This window comes from Heterocephalus glaber, unplaced genomic scaffold (genome assembly GCF_053883595.1).
Source record: "Heterocephalus glaber isolate CG9 unplaced genomic scaffold, H.glaber_assembly_v1.0 deba00001447, whole genome shotgun sequence".
Lineage (NCBI taxonomy): Eukaryota > Metazoa > Chordata > Mammalia > Rodentia > Bathyergidae > Heterocephalus > Heterocephalus glaber.
The window spans coordinates 4,923,368-4,941,038 of NW_028258299.1; the positions used below are offsets into that span (position 1 = coordinate 4,923,368).

The following is a 17,671-nucleotide window of genomic DNA, read 5'->3' on the forward strand; positions in this document are numbered from 1 at the left end:
GGATATTGCTTCAGGTTATAGAAACTTTTTTCTAATTGGCTGGCATTTCACAAGTTTCCAATGGGGCAATTTCTCCCCAGTGAACTCCCATTCCAAAACCAGACAAGGGCCCGGGATGTAGCTCAGTGGCGCCACACCTGCCTCTCAAGCGCAAGCTCCTGAGATCCATCCCCGGTACCAGGGGAAAAAAACAACACAAACAAGCCAACCAACCAGAGCAAAGATAGCACGGGTGAACTTATTTTCTTCCATGTGTTCCAAGCCAACAGTGAGAACCAAATAGAAATAAATGGGGGCTCATCTGTATTTATTCTCATTAGCATAATTGGTCATTTCCCAATCTTAATAAAGACAAAAACTTGGTAGTCGAAGCTCTGTGGGTCTGGAGACGCCTTTTCCTTTGAATTGTCTTTCAGCAGTTTTTGGCAAAGTTGGACAGTGCTGGAATTTTCAAGGGGATAAAATGATAACTGAATAAGTGATTTGCATGTCGTTCCTCTGGGGCATTCCTTCTTGGTCTTTCTCTCTCTCTCTCTCTGTCCCTGGAATTATTCAGGATTCCTACCCGAGGGTGGCTGGGCCATGAGTATTTGCAACTGCAACACTGACTTTTGTGAGCTCTTTCGGGCTAAGGGGAGAGATTTCAGAATTTTAGATCCTCAACGTCAACCATCAACTTCAAATAAAACATATCGTGTCCAGGCCAAATACTCATTTTCAGCTCTAGAGAGTTCCCCTGGAACATGCTTTTCAATGCCCTTAGCAAAGTCTCCACTCTCCAAACTTCAGGCTGGCTGTCTCATCCTCACAGGTGACACAAATCAGTTGGCCCCATCTTTTGCTAAAAAGAACAAATCACTGGCTTGCTCCCTCCTCCCTTTTTTGCTCAATTCTGCTCAATGCAGGTTCTCAGAAGGAACTTGCCCTTTGTGCCCCAGGGCCTTTACATGTGCTTTTTCTCTGCCCTCCAGGCTCTCCAGCCTGCCCCTCTCACTTTCTCCCAGTCTCAGGTCCTGTGGGACTGCCTGGAGCCTTCTGGACAGCTTCCTGGCTGTAGACCAATTTGTATGTCTATTTTCTGTCCCCACAAAGAGGTGGAGCCCAACAGAGGGAGGACCAATGTTTGTGATCCTCCATTGATAATGTCACCGTATGGAGGGGCCGCAGGGCTTCTTTCCTGGTCCGTGGGGTCCTGAACAAAGAATTGGACACAACACACAGAAAAGACAGTAAAACTGTACTTTTATTGAAGCAGAAAAGAAGCCCGCTCTGCAGAGTGAGAGGAGCTGCTAAAAAGGCTCACAGCAGCCAAGGATAAGGGAAAGGGATCCTTTGTACCCCAAATTCCCGGGTTCGCTTTCTTCCATGCAAACAAGGCAGGGGGACATTTGTCCTATCAGACACTCACTGTTGTCACACCACGTGCAAGGTGTTCCATCAAAAATCTTGTGTGTGGGCCGGGGATTTAGCTCAGTGCTTCCGCCTCCTGCCTCACAAACTCAAGGACCTGAGTTCAATCTCCAGTACCAAAAAAAAAAAAAAAGCTTGTGTGGCTTCCTGTTCTATGTAAATGAAGGATCAGAAATGGAGTCTTTTGATTGGCTGTGCTCATATGCAAATGAAGGACTGAAAAGAGTGTCTTCTGATTGGTCCCGTGAACAATCTCTCCTAAGCAGCAGTGTCAGACCAGGAGCAGTCTTGGAAGGGCTGGGGTAGCAGCACACTAGAGAGCTGTCCCCTCCTGGCAGAAGGTCCCTACCTCCACAGGACACACCGCCATCTAGACAGAGGCTGTCGGGCAGGCCTGTGGAGTCACCACTGCTCCTCCTGGGGATCCCTTAAATACCCTCCAGTGGTGCCATACCCCAGCCTTCCACTCCACTCTGAAAACCACCATCTACAGCGGCTGGGCCCGGGAGGTGGTCCGAGCCTCTGCCTACAGTCCCATCTCCACCCGGCTGGGGCCCAGTGACACCACCTTCCTATTCAGACGCCCACCCTGGGCTCGGTGGCCCCAGGCCCCTGGCCCCACCTGCCTCTCTCCTCACCCCCCCACCCCCACCCCAATCGGCCACATGGGCTGTTTTGGGGAACCTTGGACACTTGGAGCTTGTGCTTGTCCCGCGCTGGGCTCCCTGGGGCTGTCTCCCCTCCAGGCTGCTTCCCGGTCCTCAGGTCAGAGGCCTCCCATGCCCTCAGGCGGGAGGCACTGACATTCCCACGAGATTTCCTCCTCTTATCTTTCTCTGAGCTGCTCATTTGGAGGATGTGTCCCAGCACCCACTTTCCTGACAGTGGGGTGCTCAGTGCGGAAGGGGACCCAGCTGGCTTCTGGGAAGAGCAAATCTACTCTGAATTATCATCCAGTGGAAGGCTGTGGCTGGCATGGTGGAGAAATGCAGAATGTAGAAAACAGGGAGATCTTTTGGGAGTGGAAGGGGATGAAAACAGATCTCAGACGTGCTGGTTGTGTATGCGTACCAACCCCCTAAGAGAATGCAGCCATACACTGCAAACACACACGAATACAAGTAAACTTTTTTTTAAAGGATGTAGGATTGCAAGGGGCCAGGACTCACTTGACCCAGGTTGATACCCTGATGTGACCCCACACCCTATCTGGCCCTGCCACGAGTGACAGCTACTCATGGCTCACAGATGTGGGGACATCAAGCACAGCCTCTGAGGCGACACTGTGCCATGATCCAAGGACAGGACACCACATAGCCCAACCATCCACTCAGATTCACCCGTTCACCTACTACTTAGGAAACACATACAGTGGGCAAAGTAAGCTTGTAAAAATGACCTGTGCTGGTGCCCCAAGTCAGGGACAGCTGGGTGGGCCACAGAGGCTGCAAGTTATGAGATTTGGGCTTTCCGCCCCAGCTTCGCCTTTTCCTAGCTGTGCCTCAGGGCTGGTAGGAGGCACGTCCACAGCCATAGCACCCAGCCCACCCAAGGATCCAACCAATACATTTGCTTTAACACAGACATCCCAGAAGCCTGGCCCGCGTAGGCACTCTCAACGGGCAGCTGCAAATTCCTGCAAAAAGGCATCCTACTCTGGAGAAGTCTGCAGGCCTGGAAGTTCTCCTCAGACTCTCCCGCTTGTCAGTGCACAGATTCCGGGGCCTCCTTCGCCCCAGCCGACACTACCTCACAGCTCTGGATCAGAACCATAGCACCTCAGCCGGAGGCACTGGGCTGGCCAAGGAGCTGCCCAGGGAAGGGGCGGGGTGGCTCAGGAAGCACAGTGAGATGAAAACAAGGGGTCTTAGACCCCATGGAAACTTGAACCTCAGCACACAGGCTTGTGTTGCTTAACTCCAGGGAGCGATGTGGGAATGACACAAATTCCTGTAAACTTTCAAAGACACATATAATCCTTTCCCCAGAAAATGCTTCCTGGGCCCGAGATTTGAATACATTTGTAGGGTCCCGAATCCATTCTCCAGAGCCAGGAAGGGATTTCAATCAGGAAAATCATGGCCACGCCGCGGGTGCAGGGGCCCCATGGTGAGCCCGGGCCCCCCAAGTAGTCCAGCCAGCAGAGCTGGGCAGCCGGAGGGGATGGAGTTCAAGCCGGATGGGTTCTCGGCCATGTAGGGGCAGATGAGACTTTTGGGGCGTGTGGGGGCAGTGAGGGGTGCAGAATTTCCTGCTGGGAAAGGGCTGTGGGGAGGAGTAGGCTCTTGGGGTGGGCAGGAGAGAGGTGGAGGGACCATGACGTCAGTGCTTTGACGACAAGTTCAGTGTCCAACCGTGTGTGCAAGGACTCTCTCTGAGGGGCTCCGGGAAGTCGTGGAAACCCAGGCAGAAGCTCAGAAGGCTTCGAGGCTGAAGGTCCCATGCTCACTGAGGACAGGCGACGGTGGACCACTGACACCTGAGACTGTGGCCTCCTCCGGGGAGCAGCCGAGAACAAAGCAGAAAGGAAGAACCAGAGGAAGCCACCTCAGAGGGTGGGAAAGAGGAGACAGGGAAAGGAAAGAATCCATAGAGCCAGAGACTAGAACCCTGAGAGGCCCCAGGACCGACAGCTCCGAGGTTGCTAGGGCCTTGGTCTTTCTGGGCTACTAAGTCTGCCCAGGGGGCCTCTGACTTTAGAGAAAACAATGGAGCATTTAGAGATGAGGAGACAGGACATCAGCCGGGGTTGTGTGCGATCCTCCCTTCCTGTCGGACAGAGGAACACTGAGTCCTTCCTTCCTTCGTCTCACTGTTGTAGCCCAGGCTGGCCTCAAACTCTGCATCCTCCTACCTCAGCCTCAAGACCAGGGATCACAGGAGCAAGCGCACACCAGGCCCTGCCCTCCTATATTCTTTTAAAATACATTTTTATTAGTCCATGTTTGCAATGCATGTTTATGTTCCTTGTGTGGAGTTGGAACGTGTCCACAACACGTCTGAATTCTCACTTAACATTATGGCCTCACCATGCACCCATTTTCCCACAATTGACTCAAGTGTATCCTTCATGGCAGAGTAGTACTCCACTGTGTGTAAGCACTATTTTCTTTATCCAGTCATCTGCTGCAGGACATATAGGTGGCTTCCAAATCTCTAGATTACTTACAACACAGGATAAAATGTAAATGCTATGTATGTAGTTGCTGTACTGTACATGTTTAGTAAGGATGTAATATTTTTTGTGCAGAACACTTTAGGTTAGCAGTTGGGTCAATCTATAGAAGCGAGCCCGTGGACAGCTCGGCCCGCACGTATTTGGAGAAATGAGGAAGGAAGGCAGGGAGAGCAACAGCTCCCAGGAAGGGAGCCCGCCGAGGGCTGGTAAAGTTCTTGCACCCTCGTCTTTGCGTTTGAAAGGATGTCAGTGTAAAAATCCCCTCGTTTTAAAAAGAATGCTCTGAGAAGGGATGCTAGGGAGCGGGGCGCACCAAGCTTCGAAGCTGGAGGGTGAGGGGGGGACGGGGCTCGAGTGACAGTGGCAGGGTTGCTGCGAGAGATGGGGCTGTGGCAGGCGCGGCCGGGGGCCCAGGAAGCGAACGCCCTTTGAAGGCGCTGGCTGAGGCGCTGAGTCAGGCCTGGCGGGGGCGCTGCGGGCTCCACCCAGGGCACCCGCGGACCAGCCCCGCCCACTCCCCGCCCACTCAGCAGAGGCCACCCCCACTCGGCAGCAGCCCCGCCCTGCGCCGCATGGCCCCGCCCCGCCCTGTCCCCGGCTGGCTGGGCGGGGCCGCGGTGTAGCGCGGCACCGCCGGAAGTGGGTCTCGAGCACGCGTTCATTCCTTTCCCGTGAGCCAAGCAACTTCCCGCATTTACCGGAGTTATTTTTAGGCGTTTGGAAGTTTTCAAGTGCACGCTTGTGCGGCGGCTCCGTCTTCGGATCGCGCGTGCGCCTTGCCGGAGCTGGCGGGCTTCGCTGTCCGCGGTCGGTCGCGCTCACTCGCGCCTCGCCCGGGCCGGCCCGCCAGGTCCTGACCCAAGCTCTGTGCGGTGCTGCATCAAGGGGGACACGGCGACCCGCACCCCACACGCGGTGCTCCCCTCGTGTCCCCAGGCATTGGGGTGTCTGGGACCAGGCGAGTGGGCTGAGAAGGCGGAGAGAGCGCCCAAAGGAGTGCTAGATAATGGCGTTTTAATGCAGTGTTTTAAAAGTTCAAATCGGTAACAATTCACGGTGAGCAAAATATCACAAATGGATGTGAACCCGGGAAGGGTGGCAGGAAGGAGGCAGGAAGGAAGCTGAGCCCCCACCCGAGCCTCCTGTGCAGGGGCTTCCTGGGTCACAGGGAGGGCGAGGGCAGGGCCCACGAGTGGCTCTCCATTCGGGGGGGGGGGGCTCTTGCTTAGAAGATAGGTTTGTCCTCAGAGGCCGACTTGAGTACCAGCTGCCCTACCCTGGCCCAGAAGGTGGGGACCCAGCATCCTGGCACGGACGCCCAGTCCTCAGTCCTCGGAGTGGGATCACACGTGGGGCTGTCAAGAACAGGAGGACAAAGGACTCAGCCTACCTGCAGCTTAGACCCAGAAGGTCCACAGCGGCCTTCGGCTCAGGGTCCTGCTCCGCCTTGGGCCTGTTTGGCTATTTCCCAGCCATTTTCAAGAAAGATGCTCAGGTTTCTGGAACAGGGAACGTGGGGATCCTGGCCTCAGCCCCTCTCCCCACCCATAGCTGGTTGCTCCCCTTTATGGCCAGAGCAATGATGCTTAGAAGTTGAAGGAAAAAGATGGATTCGTTGTGGGTGCACCTTGAAGATCAGACATATGTATGCCTGGAACTTTTGGGGGGCTCAGTAGGGCACTATGGACCCTCATTTCAGACACAGCTTGGGCACTGGAGAAGTTTCATCAGGTGGCACAGAGTTACCCCAGGAAGATGGAGCAGGCCCGAGGGACCGCTCCCTCTTACCCCACCCAGACATCTGGGGAACAGGAAAGAGCCACTTAAAGACGAAACATAAAGGGGTGGATTTCGAAGCTGCCACCTGTGACCCCTCCCACCGTTAGTCACCATGACGTACAGGAATCTCCCCAAGGTCCCCAGAGAGGGTGTGAACCCAGTCCTGAGAGGCAATTCTGGCAAAGACCAGATCTGTACTCCAGTGTTGCCTGGGATGTGTATCAGGGTGGCTCCGGCCTGCGGACCTTTATTACAGGCCATCTTTGGGGTCTCGGCCTTGAAGCCCGATGCACCTCGGCTTGGCTCCTGTCCATTTGCCCAGAGTTTCTGGTGGGCCACTGTGTCCTGTGACACAGGGCCTTCGGAATTTCTGGTGACTCTGAGAGAAGTGGACCTGGCTAAAGGCGTCCTTTGGCCCGTTCCGTGCTGTAAAGCCCTTAGCAGTCGGGGCTGAAGAGAGGGGCAGGGTAGAGGCTCTTCCGTTTGAGTGCGCCTTTTCTCTTCCCAGGAAGCCACCTGTGGGTGGAAGGGCATGGATTACAAACTGACTGTGAGAGATTCTACAGCCACAAGTGACAGGCTGTGCCATGCCACCTCCCCTGCAGCCTGAGGGCACCCTGGTGCCTTTTGTGTGCGGTAGCCGGACAGACTTGGTATCTGCAGGCCATGCAGGGTGAGGGGCATTGGGGCAGAGGAGACTGGCTGAAGTGGCCCGTGGTGGGCAGGGGCAGGGGAGGTCCCCTAGACTCCCCCAGCCTGGGCACAGGGGTTCAGTCCCTTCCTGGAGGGTGAGCTCGGGCCCTCCATCCCAGCACACTTGTTGCAAGCTTCCTCCAGGTCTGGGATACGGACCCCCTCCCCACCAGGGGACAGAAGGCTCCTTCCTGCTAAAATTGGAGTCCGGCTGCAGGGTGTTTAAAACAATGCCTTCATCTCTCAGTGTCCTTCCGTCATGTTTGGTGGATTGAAAGGCTTCCTTATTGGATAGTTTAAAAATTATAAAGCTCATAAGAGTAAAAAGACAAAAGTACTTTTACTCTGTCTAACTCCAGTGTTCTGTGATTTCAGCTGAATTTGCTTAGGTATATCATAAAATCAGTTCCAATTTCTTGCCTTTATACCCCAGGAGGTGGGATGGCTATGTTCAAAATGTGATTTTGTACAATGCTGTGCTTTTTGAAAGAAATATTCAAGCTAAGTGTCGCTCACGGGGCCCTAGATCCAGACCAGTGTCGCCGTCATCATCTACAGAGATCGCTGCCGATGAGACTGTGGCCCCAGCTGGGGTCAGTGGGGCCAGAGCAGGTGCTAGACCAAGCAGAGCCCCGACCTGTACCCTGGGGCCTCAGCCTGAGATGGCGAAGGCTGAGCAGAGACTTGGAGGATGGGGAGATGCCCTCCATTCATACGCATTCTAGGACTAAGCTGCTCAGGAAACCTAGAAATAAGATATTTGTGCTCTGATGATTCACCAGCTTCCAGATAGTGACAGTCACACCATTTATTTATCAATGTGTAAGACATAATTTATTTCAACCTTGATAGTTTGTACTCTGCAATAGTTGATATTCGTGTTGGAAAAAGAAGTTTTACCAAGCAAGGTCAGAGAGAAGACGTTGAATTTATATAAGAGAAAAACCTACTTGTCGTGGCTTTAGAAGTCCTGATTTGTTCAGTAGTAATTTATTGTTAGTTTAAATTCTCTGTTCCCTAAATAAATCTGCCAGTGTCTGTAATGGTGACGAAGCCCCATTTTCTTCTACTCTGGGTTTCTATAGAGTTTGGAGGGTATTATAACTAAATTCCTTTTAAAATGTCACAGAGGATCAGCATATGAGCCTATAAGATAGGCTGATTGGGCATAAAGATTATTGTGAGTGGAAGGCAACTGAGAAAAAGCAGACACAGGAAAAGCTGTCTGTCCTCCCCTCATCCACCTGGGGCAGAGCATAAATTTCCCCTGTGAAAAAGTCCACCCCATCCCGCTGGTATCAGGAAGGGAAAAAAGCTTTTTCACCAGAGACGCCACTTGCTGGGTCTGCACAAACACACTACCTGGGAGGCTGAGGCAGGAGGACTGCAAGTTTGAGCCCTGCCTGGGCAACTTAGGGACTTAGGCCCTGCTTCAAGGCATAAAAGAAAAAAAAATCTAACAAGGGCTGGGCATTGCCTCAATCCAAAGGCCCTGGCTTCAGTCCCTAGTATCCTCGCAAAATAAAACAAACTAGCCCTGATCTTTCCCTAGCTGCCTGTTATGGTTTATATCCAGACGTCCCCCACCAGAGCTGGGCTTTTTGGAATTCGGGGACTCTGCAGTTAGAGTTGTTCCTGGCACGGCACAGCGGATGCGAAGCAGAGCGAGGCCGAGGCACAGAAGAGAGAGGAAAGGTTTTGTTCCCCTACTGTAATCTCTAATCGAGTAAAAACCTGCATTCCTACCATTTCATGTCACCTATAAGATTATACCACATGGTAAACAGTGGGCGATTTGGATAAATAGATCTGGGTTGGATGTGGATCCAGCACTTGGATCCATTTGAAAAGTTCAGCCGGCTCCTGTCCCTGGAGAGCAGCAGCAGGTCATCGCTGCAGACCCGGCCGAAGGTCAGGGAAAGTGTAGGGAGGAAGTGGTTCAGGTCCTCGGGCTGCAGTGGAGTGGACCTCGGGGAAGCCAGGGAGCCTCGGCCACCAGCCAGCCTTGCCTTCCCCCTGCCCTCCCCTCCTCGCTGCTCCATGCCCAGCCCCACAGCTGCTTCCTTACAGCCAGGCACCAACCTCCCTCTAGAGGCCACATCCTACCCGACCCTGTCCCCGGGACAGCCAGTGGCCTGGGGCTAGTGTGTCCCGGGGCTAGTGTGTCCCGGGGCTAGTGTGTCCCGGGTGTGGAGAACCACACATGCCTCCTGATCCCAAGAAAACGAACCGGTTTCAGACCATCTGGGCTTCTCCTGGAGGAAGAAGCATTTGCATCAATAACGTACTCGATCGTCAGCGAATACCGTGGAGTGCAGCCGCTGGGGAGCAGGCCTGTCCTCAGGAGAGGTGGAGCCAGCCCTCCCTTCGAGGGTGGCAGATGCTACTTACTATAAACAGGGAGCAAGGATGGTCTCTGACGTGGAAGACAGAGCCAGCCAGGCCCTCTGGCGCCGGCTGAGGGGCACTTGGAGGAAGGAGTGCAGAGCTGTCCCTGTGCACCAGCCTCCCTTCTGAGGAAGGAAGTCACACTGTGTCTGTCCAGGAGGGAAAATTTCGCCTCTATCTGCTTAGGTTCAGGGAGTGGCAACCGCAAATTAGACTGACAAAAACAGATTAAGTCAGCCCGGTGGCAAAGGACTGTTAATCCCAGCATTCAGGAGGCTGAGGCAGGAAGATTGGGAGTGAGAGGCCAGCCTGGGCTACATACTGAGACTCTGTCTTAAAAAAAAAACAAGGAAAAAAAAGACAGATTAACAGGAGAAAAGGCATGCACACTGTGTTTGCTGCTAATATTTTACCAGAGGGTGAGGGGTCCGAGGTCAAAGCGTGGGCAGAGGTGTGAGAAGGAAGGGGCACAGGAAATCATGTGGCACTGGAGACAAAGGAGGCCCAGGGAGAAAACACACTCTCTGGAGAAGCAGGAGGTGGTGAATCACAGGGCTTGGGTGGGAACTGGAAGTGAGCAAGCACGGCTGCAGTCTCGGCCGTGACCCCCAGGCCTGGCTCCAGGCTGGGCTGGGTGTTTTCTCCTCTCCCTCCGGGGCTCTTGGAGACATCCCCCAGAGCTGTGGATCCACACGAGCAGGGCAGGCATGGGGACACGCAGAGCCCAGTTCGCGAGGAGGCGTAACAGCGGTCGGGCAGCGAGGGGCTCTCATGCTTCCTGGAAGTGAGAGCCCTAGGGACACCGCTGGGACAGCGCTGCCTGGAGGCCGGGAGCGGGACTTCCTCCTCTCTGTCGTTCCTCTCGGGTAAACGTGGCGGCCTGGCCTCGCCGATTGATGAGCCGGAAACCAGACCCCAAGAGGAGCAGGCCGCCAGGGACAAGATGACATCCAGGACAACTGGAACTCCGCTGGCTTTGGCATCTGCAGCCCCCACCTTCCCAGCGTGGCAACAGAGCCGGCGGGGAGCGCTGCTGTGACAAAGCCCAGCGTTGAGTGTCCAGGCGGGGCCGGGACACGGGCTCTCCCGGAAGAGGACTTTGGCCCCTGCCGTGGGCGGCTTCCCACACCCATTCTGGCTGCTCTGCCTACCTGAGAGTGTGGGCGGCCTGGCTGAGAGCCACTGAGGGCCCGGCTGTCTCCTCCCAGGGCTCTGAGACCTGGGCCTGGCTGACCAGGGGCCCCTTGGGTGCCCCCCGTGGAACAGGGCCTGGGCTAGCAGAGGGTTCGGGCAGAGGCTTCAGCCCCACCCTGCACCTATGGGGTGCTCTGGCCTGGGCCCCAACCCCTGTTCCAGTCCCCCCAAACCTGCCAGGTTTTTCTCTTTGTATTTGGAAATAACTACAGATTCATAGAAAGCCGCACTGGTGGCACCGAGGGGTCCTCTGGTGCTGGCTGTCACGTAACCACAACGCAGCACCTGCCCTAGCACTGTCCCTGTGTCTCTCAGGGAATGGCTCCTCTGTCCACATTCACTGGGTTGGCTTGGCCGTCTGTCACTGAGTGTGGACAGGTCCAGTGGGACCGGAAGGGTTCCTGCAGCCTGGGGCCTGGGGGCCTGGGGGGCTGGGGGTTGGGTGGGGACCCCGGGACCAGGGACTTGGGAAAGGGGCTCAAGGGTCACTTGGACTCAGCTCCCAGGGCATGGGATGGGCACAGGCTCCCCGCCTGCCACAGAGTAGCTGGTGGGCTGGAAACTGGGATCCCACCCAGACTCTCCAGGTATGTGACCATGAGAGGAGGGGCCACCCTGGCGGGCCTGGGACGTGCTGAGGAGGAGGAAGAGGAGGGGCCGGGCTCCCAGCAGGAAAATGACAGGCATCTGAGTCACCCCCTCCAGCTGCCACATGAGTGGTTTCAGGGCTCCCAGGAAGTGGGAGGCGCCTCCCCCAGACCTCGCCCACCGGCTTCACCGCAGCACCCTCAGCTCTGGGGTCACCGAGGGCTTCTTGCTGTTGGCCCCACTCTGTCCCTCCTCACTGAGAGGAAGGCTTTCCCCGGGGTCCCCAGAGCTTCGCCGGGGCTGACACGTGTCCCCTCCCCTTGCAGGTGGAGGACAGAGACGATGCCCTCAGCCCTGCTGTCTGTGCCTCACCTTCACTTCTGCTTAATAATCGCCATTCCAGGGCAGATGCTGTTCAGTCCCCACTTTGCTGCAGGCTGGGGAGACACCAAAGCCTCATTTCCATGCAGAGCCCCCAGCCTGGCCTTCTCCTGGGGAAGGAGGGGGAGAAGAGAGGTCACCAGGGGTCACCTGGAAATGCCTCCCCAGCCAGGGCCAGAAGAGCAGCTGTGATCATGGAAGGTGGGGAGGTCTCAGGCTCAGAAGCCGCAGGGCCCTGGGCTCACGAGGACTGGGGTGGCATGAAGGCCTTCAGAGAGCAGACCGGGCTTAGGTGTGCATGACAGTGACAGGGTGAGGGATGCTCACGAGACCAGGAGACAGGAGCAGACACAGGCTCGGGTGGGGAGGGCCAGATGGGTTTTCAAGAGTTAGAAGCACTTTGGTCTCAGGGCTGCTGCGGCCAGGGGCTGGCTGGAAACGCATATTTTAAACATCAGCAAACATTTTTCCAGCACCTAATGTATGCAGGAGGTTTCCGGAGTGCTGGGAATGTCATGAGAGAAAGAGGACCCACACACCAGGTTGGAATCTAGTGGGGGGAGATAGACAGAGAGTGGAAATGTATGCATCATAAATATGTGATGGTGAATTAGCTGGGGCTCAGGGAAGACCCAGGCAACACATGCAAAGGTCCTGTGGCAGGAAGAAGTTCATCTGCCCACAGAGCAAAAATAAGGCCAGTGTGGCTAAGAGGATGGCAGAGGACAGATGTGGTGAAGAAGTTGCAGAGTTAGGCACGGCACAGGCTGTTTGGATTTTATTCCAGGTCCTTTAGGACATCAATCACAAGTAATATGCAAGAAAGGAAAGGAGACTTCGGGAGTAGTTCAGGTGAGAAATTCTGGTGACTTGGCCTAACTAAAGTGGTTGCCATGGAGATGGAGAGATGGGAGGGATCCTGAATATTTCGGAGATGAACCAGTAAGCCTGGGGGATCACCTGGGTTTGGGGATGAGAGGGGCAGCAGGTCGTCCGGGTTGTGCTAGACTGGCCCAGGTGGGGCCACCGCTCCGGCGAGGCAGCTGGGAGTCGTGGACCTGCAGTGCGACACGGATGTCGGGGACAGGTGCAGGAGACGTTGGCTGATGGATGGTGCTGTGGTCACCGGGCAGGGAACAGAACTTCAGCAGGGTGATTGGAGGGGAAGCCCAGGACCAGCACTGGGAGGACCTGTGTCCCTCACCAGGCAGGGGAAGGGGAGGCATTGTCAGGACAGAGCTGGGTGTGGGGTGGCCGTCATCCTGGAGAAAAGGGTAAGATGCCTCTGATTTTTTTTGTTTTTTTTTTTTGGTACCAGGGATCAAACTCGGGACCTTGGGCTTGTGAGGCAGGCAGCAGAACCACTGAGCTAAATCCCCGGTCCAAGATGCCTCTCATGTTTGAGGAGCAACCAGGTGTAAGGGTTCGGATTCACAGCCAGGCATGGTGGTGCATGCTTGTAACCCCCGCACTCAGGGAGACTGAGGCAGGAAGAGAGCGAGACCCAGGCTCAAAAAAAGAAGAGAAAAAAAGTGTGGGTTTGTTTTGTCTGCAGTCGAGGTGCGGTATTTAGCCTAACCTAAGGAAAAAGCCCCCCATGCCTGAGCTGAGCAGAGTCGGCTGAAACGGTGGAGGGGGAATTGGGTCTCAATGCTCTAGGAGATTATCCTTTCAACCCTGAGTTTTTATTGCTCTGCTTCTCCTTTGTGTCCAGAATAAGGAGTGAAAAAAAATGTGTTTATGTCAAAATGAACTTTTTAACGCAAGGCTAAGTAACTGGATCCAGCCTTTGGACACATACAGCACAGCTCATCCAGGGCGCTGGCTGTGGGGACATGGAGGTGGACAGCTGTGCAGAGAACGGCGAGGCCCCGTGCAGTGCGGCCCGGAAACCTCTAGTCCCTCAGTGTCAGTCAGCTTGCAGTCACTTTAACAAGCACCAGGGATGATCGCCTTATCCAGAGGAAAGATTTGCTGGGGCTCACAGCCTTGGAGGGCTCAGTCAACGGATAGTTGGCCCCGTTTCTTCTGGGCCGAGGGGAGGCTGCACGTCATGGGGTGTGTGGGGCAAAACCATTCACTTCATAGCCAGGAGGTAAAGGAGAGGAAAAAGAGAGGTGTGGGATCCTTTAATCCCCCTCAAGGGCACCCCAAAGACCTAAAGACCTCCCCTGGGCACCATCTCCAAAGATTCCAGGCCCTCTTCATAGCACCAACCCTTCAACACGTGACCCAAAGTGCAGACAGCCCGTCTTGCATTTACCTTCTCCCAGGAAGCACAGGGCAGCAGCCACTTCTGTGTGTTCCCCAGGGACAGAGCCCACCCCAGACGGGCTGCACTGAGCAGTTTCCAGTGTCCACGCTTCGTCCGGCCTTCCAGGCTCTGCCAGAGAATGCAGCATAACCAAAAGCTCACGATGCAGTGAGCTGCTTACCCTTGCTCCAGATGCCTCACTCCTGTTCCTTTTCCCCTCAGAGAATGCCACAAATTCGCCACAGCTTTTGTTGTTCCTGCAGCAAGTGTGTACCAAGGGCTTCTGTGTGCACACAGGAGCTGGGCACAGGGTGCATGGGGCACTAGATGCAGCCCCCCAAGGCTAGAGAGTGTTGGGCAGGATCCCCTGAGTGCAGAGGGCAGAAGCCAGGCCAGCTTAGAGAATGGGCAAGGGTTGGAGCAGGAAGCGGGGAGCCCAGTGGATGGGCAGGAGCAGAATATGAGGAGCAGCAGGGTCAGGGCGGCCTCCTCCGCAGCCCCTGTGAGATAAAGAAACAAAGCTGCCCAGTTGTTTTCTTGTGGTAAACTCTAAGGTCTCCACAGCGCTCAAGGGTCAAATTCCAGAGAGAAGGGACTGACTGGAGCAGCTGAGCCACACCCTCTGGGAAGGTGGCCCAGACTGGTGGCTCCATCTCATGAGGGACAGGTCACTCCTCCAAGGACAAGCCAGGGCACCACAGTTGGGGAGACAAGGTGACCACTGTGAGGGAAGAGAGGAGGACAGGTCCTTTCGTGGGCCGAGAGCAAGACGATGAAGCTAAGGCTGCCGAACGGGTAGGGGACCTAACACAGAGGGGGACACGTCCAGCACAGGACATGTGCAAGGCCCGATGGGAGCCAGGCCGGGAGGGACAGCTGGATGTCTAGGCGGAGGGGTTGGAAGAGGAGCCCACGAGGTGGCATTGGGTTTTGCTCTAAGCACATCAGGAAGTGTATGGCTCAGTCTGTTTTCTGCTGCTGTAACAGAATACCCAACACGGCACAGCCGACGGGCAGCACAGGCTTGTGTCACAGTGCTGGAGGCCAGGCTCCAAGGAGGCCAGGGTCCAAGGGTGAGATGCCTCCATCCTGCACGGGCTCCTTGCCGTGTCGTCTATGGTGAGAGGTGGAAGAGAAAGACCCCGGTGTGAGCGAGACAGGAAGAGGACCAACATGTCCCCTCAAACAGCAGCACTGGCCCGTGCATGAGGGTGGAGCCCTGGTGACCTCCTCACCTTGTGAAAGTCCCCGCTCTCAACATGGTTGCCCTGGGGAATAAGTGTCCAACACATGGTCTTTGGGGGCCAGGTTCAGACCACAGCCTGAGACAGACCTTTACAAAGAAAATGACCTGCACTGAGTTCCCTTTGGAAGGATCGCCCCAGCTGCAGGGCAGGAAGGAAGCAAGCTGGAGACTCAGGCTGGAGATGGGGATGGAGCGTGGCAGGGCCGGGGCCTGGGCTAGGTGGGCCGAGGTTCAGGGTGTGGAGGCCAGTCTGGGAGCCCGGGAAGCCTGTCAGCAGGAGGAAGAGCAGCAGATTCCATGGCTCCAAGTCCAGGAGCCAGGGGTCTTTGGAGGAGGGAGGAGCCCAGGGTACCAGGCACAAGATAGGAAGGCCAGGGAGACAGAAAGAAGCAGGAGAGAGATGCTGAGTGTCCAGATAAACAGTCAGGCCCAGAGTCTGCAGAGTTCAGACAGGTCCACGGGCAAAGCCCTGCCCGCAAGGCCAGTGGCCACGCTGTTCCCTGGGGTTGTCTTCTTGCCAGAGGGAAGTGAGAGGCAAAGACTCGCAGGCCTTGCCCCATCTTGACTGCAGCCAATGAGGAGCAGGGGACCCCAGGAAAGGGTGTGGGTCAGAAGGTGGAGGGCTACCTTTTTCTATATGATTTGTTTCGATGAGAACTGTACCAGGTAGGATTCACTAGAGGAACACATTTTATATATATCATATATCTTCTATGTGATCTATAGCACATATGTGTCATCTATACACGATGCATATATTATATAAGACTTACAAACTGGGCTTACAATAGCCACCTACACATCAGGGGTAGAAGAATGCAAAAGGACCACCTATACTCTGAAGGGCCAAAGGATAGAGTCAAAAGTCAAAGGCCTGGAGCTCACTGCAGAGTCCACTGTGAGTCTATATCAGGAAGTTGAAGGGTCTAAGATGGAAGGCTGAAGAGTTTGCGCTGGAAGGTTGAAGGAACTAGAGGCAAATGTCCAAAGGCCATGGCCAACACTGGAGCTCCTCTAAGAAGCAGAGGTGAGACTTCTTCCTCTTTCCCTTTTTATGTCATTCAGGCTGCAAGCCTATTGGTTGGTGCCACCCACAGCCAGGGTGGGTCTCCCTCTTCAGTAAGTCCGTCCATCATCCGGACACACCCAGAACTGTGCCAAATCCACTAGGCACTTCTTATTCACCTTGACACCACAGTTAATTATCACAAGAATATATAATTTCTATAATTAATACATCAACTAGCAAAGCTATTCTAAAAACCAGGATAAAGGCTCATTTCACACCCCGTAATTGGACAGAGGGTACTTGCCAGATACCTACAGCAAACCCTACACTTGACAACTCAATGAGAAACGTTCCTTTAATGTCAGGCATGAGACAATGATGCCCACCACCACTTCCAGGCAACCATGTGATAGGGTCAGGTCCCAGCTGTGCATTAAGACCAGAAAAGGAGCACAAGGTATAAGAAGTCAAGGAAAAACAATGAAACCGTCAGAGTTCACAGGTGATATGATCATTGTAGAAGTTTAAGATAATTTTGGAACTAACACTTTTTGGGACCTAAGAGAGTTATTATAGTTGCTGGATTTCAGATGAATGTGTAAAACTCAAGTGTATTTCTATACACAGGTAACAGAGTCATTTTAAAGGAGTTTTTTGTTTTTATTTTTTTGGTACCAGGGACTGAACTCAGGACCTTGCACTTTCAAGGCAGATGGCAAAACCACTGAGCTAAATTCCCGGCCCAACAGAGTCATTTTAAAATTATCATTTATAGGCCAGGCATGGTGGCGCATGCCTGTGATCGCAGCATTTGAGAGGCTGGGGCTATACCCTATATTGTTATATAAAGGCAATGCTACACCAGTCAAAAGCCCAAAAGGATTTCTGAGGGATTGGCTAGCTTCTTTTGAAGTTTAACTGGACAAGCAAACAGTTCAAACTAGTTGAGATCGTTTGAAGAAAGACAAGATGGGAAGTTGAAGAACTTGCCCTCCTGGATATCAGGACATATCAAATTACAGAATTTAATACATATGGTATTTGCCAAGAATTAGACCAGCAAACTAAAGGCACAGTGCTCCTAAATAAGGCCCCCTCATACACAAAAGTATTTTTTTATGATGCAAGGATGGACTGGTCAATAATTGGTGCTGAGGTACTGATTATGCCTGTGGAAAAAACAAAATCAGATTCCTACTTCATAACCAATCACAAAAGTGAAATCCAGTTGAATTAAATGTAAAAGCAAACTCTGAAAACATCTGGAAGAAGAATTAGGAGAAACATTAAGAAAGTTTTTCTTAACCAAGGCACAGAAAGTACAGTCCATAAACAAAAAGATCGACAATTCATTAAAATTCAAAACCTCTGGCTGTGTGTGCTGGCATACGCCTGTAACCCTGCACTCAGGAAGATGAGGCAGGGGGGGTCTCAAGTTCAAGGCCAGCCTGGACTACATAGGGAGACCCTGTTTCATACATCAATTAATTAGTTTATTAAGTAATAAAACTTTTATCAATCGAACCACAGCAATGAAAATAAGAGGATGAT

The 17,671-nt window shown here is 53.9% G+C and overlaps 1 long non-coding RNA gene across 3 annotated transcripts; it reads right to left on the reverse strand.

Moving 5' to 3' along the window:
• Positions 1-5,235: 5,235 nt before the first annotated feature.
• Positions 5,236-14,436, reverse strand: LOC147827370 (uncharacterized). Of its 3 annotated transcripts, XR_015452519.1 has the most exons (5): positions 13,875-14,430; positions 12,572-12,669; positions 11,603-11,721; positions 9,452-10,478; positions 5,245-6,883 (listed from the first exon to the last, which is right to left on the reverse strand). It is a non-coding gene; the product is annotated as an uncharacterized LOC147827370 (long non-coding RNA). The 3 variants fall into 3 exon arrangements; XR_015452520.1 differs by having other exon boundaries at positions 5,236-10,478; positions 14,047-14,436; XR_015452518.1 differs by having other exon boundaries at positions 5,236-10,478; positions 13,875-14,436.
• Positions 14,437-17,671: the final 3,235 nt, after the last annotated feature.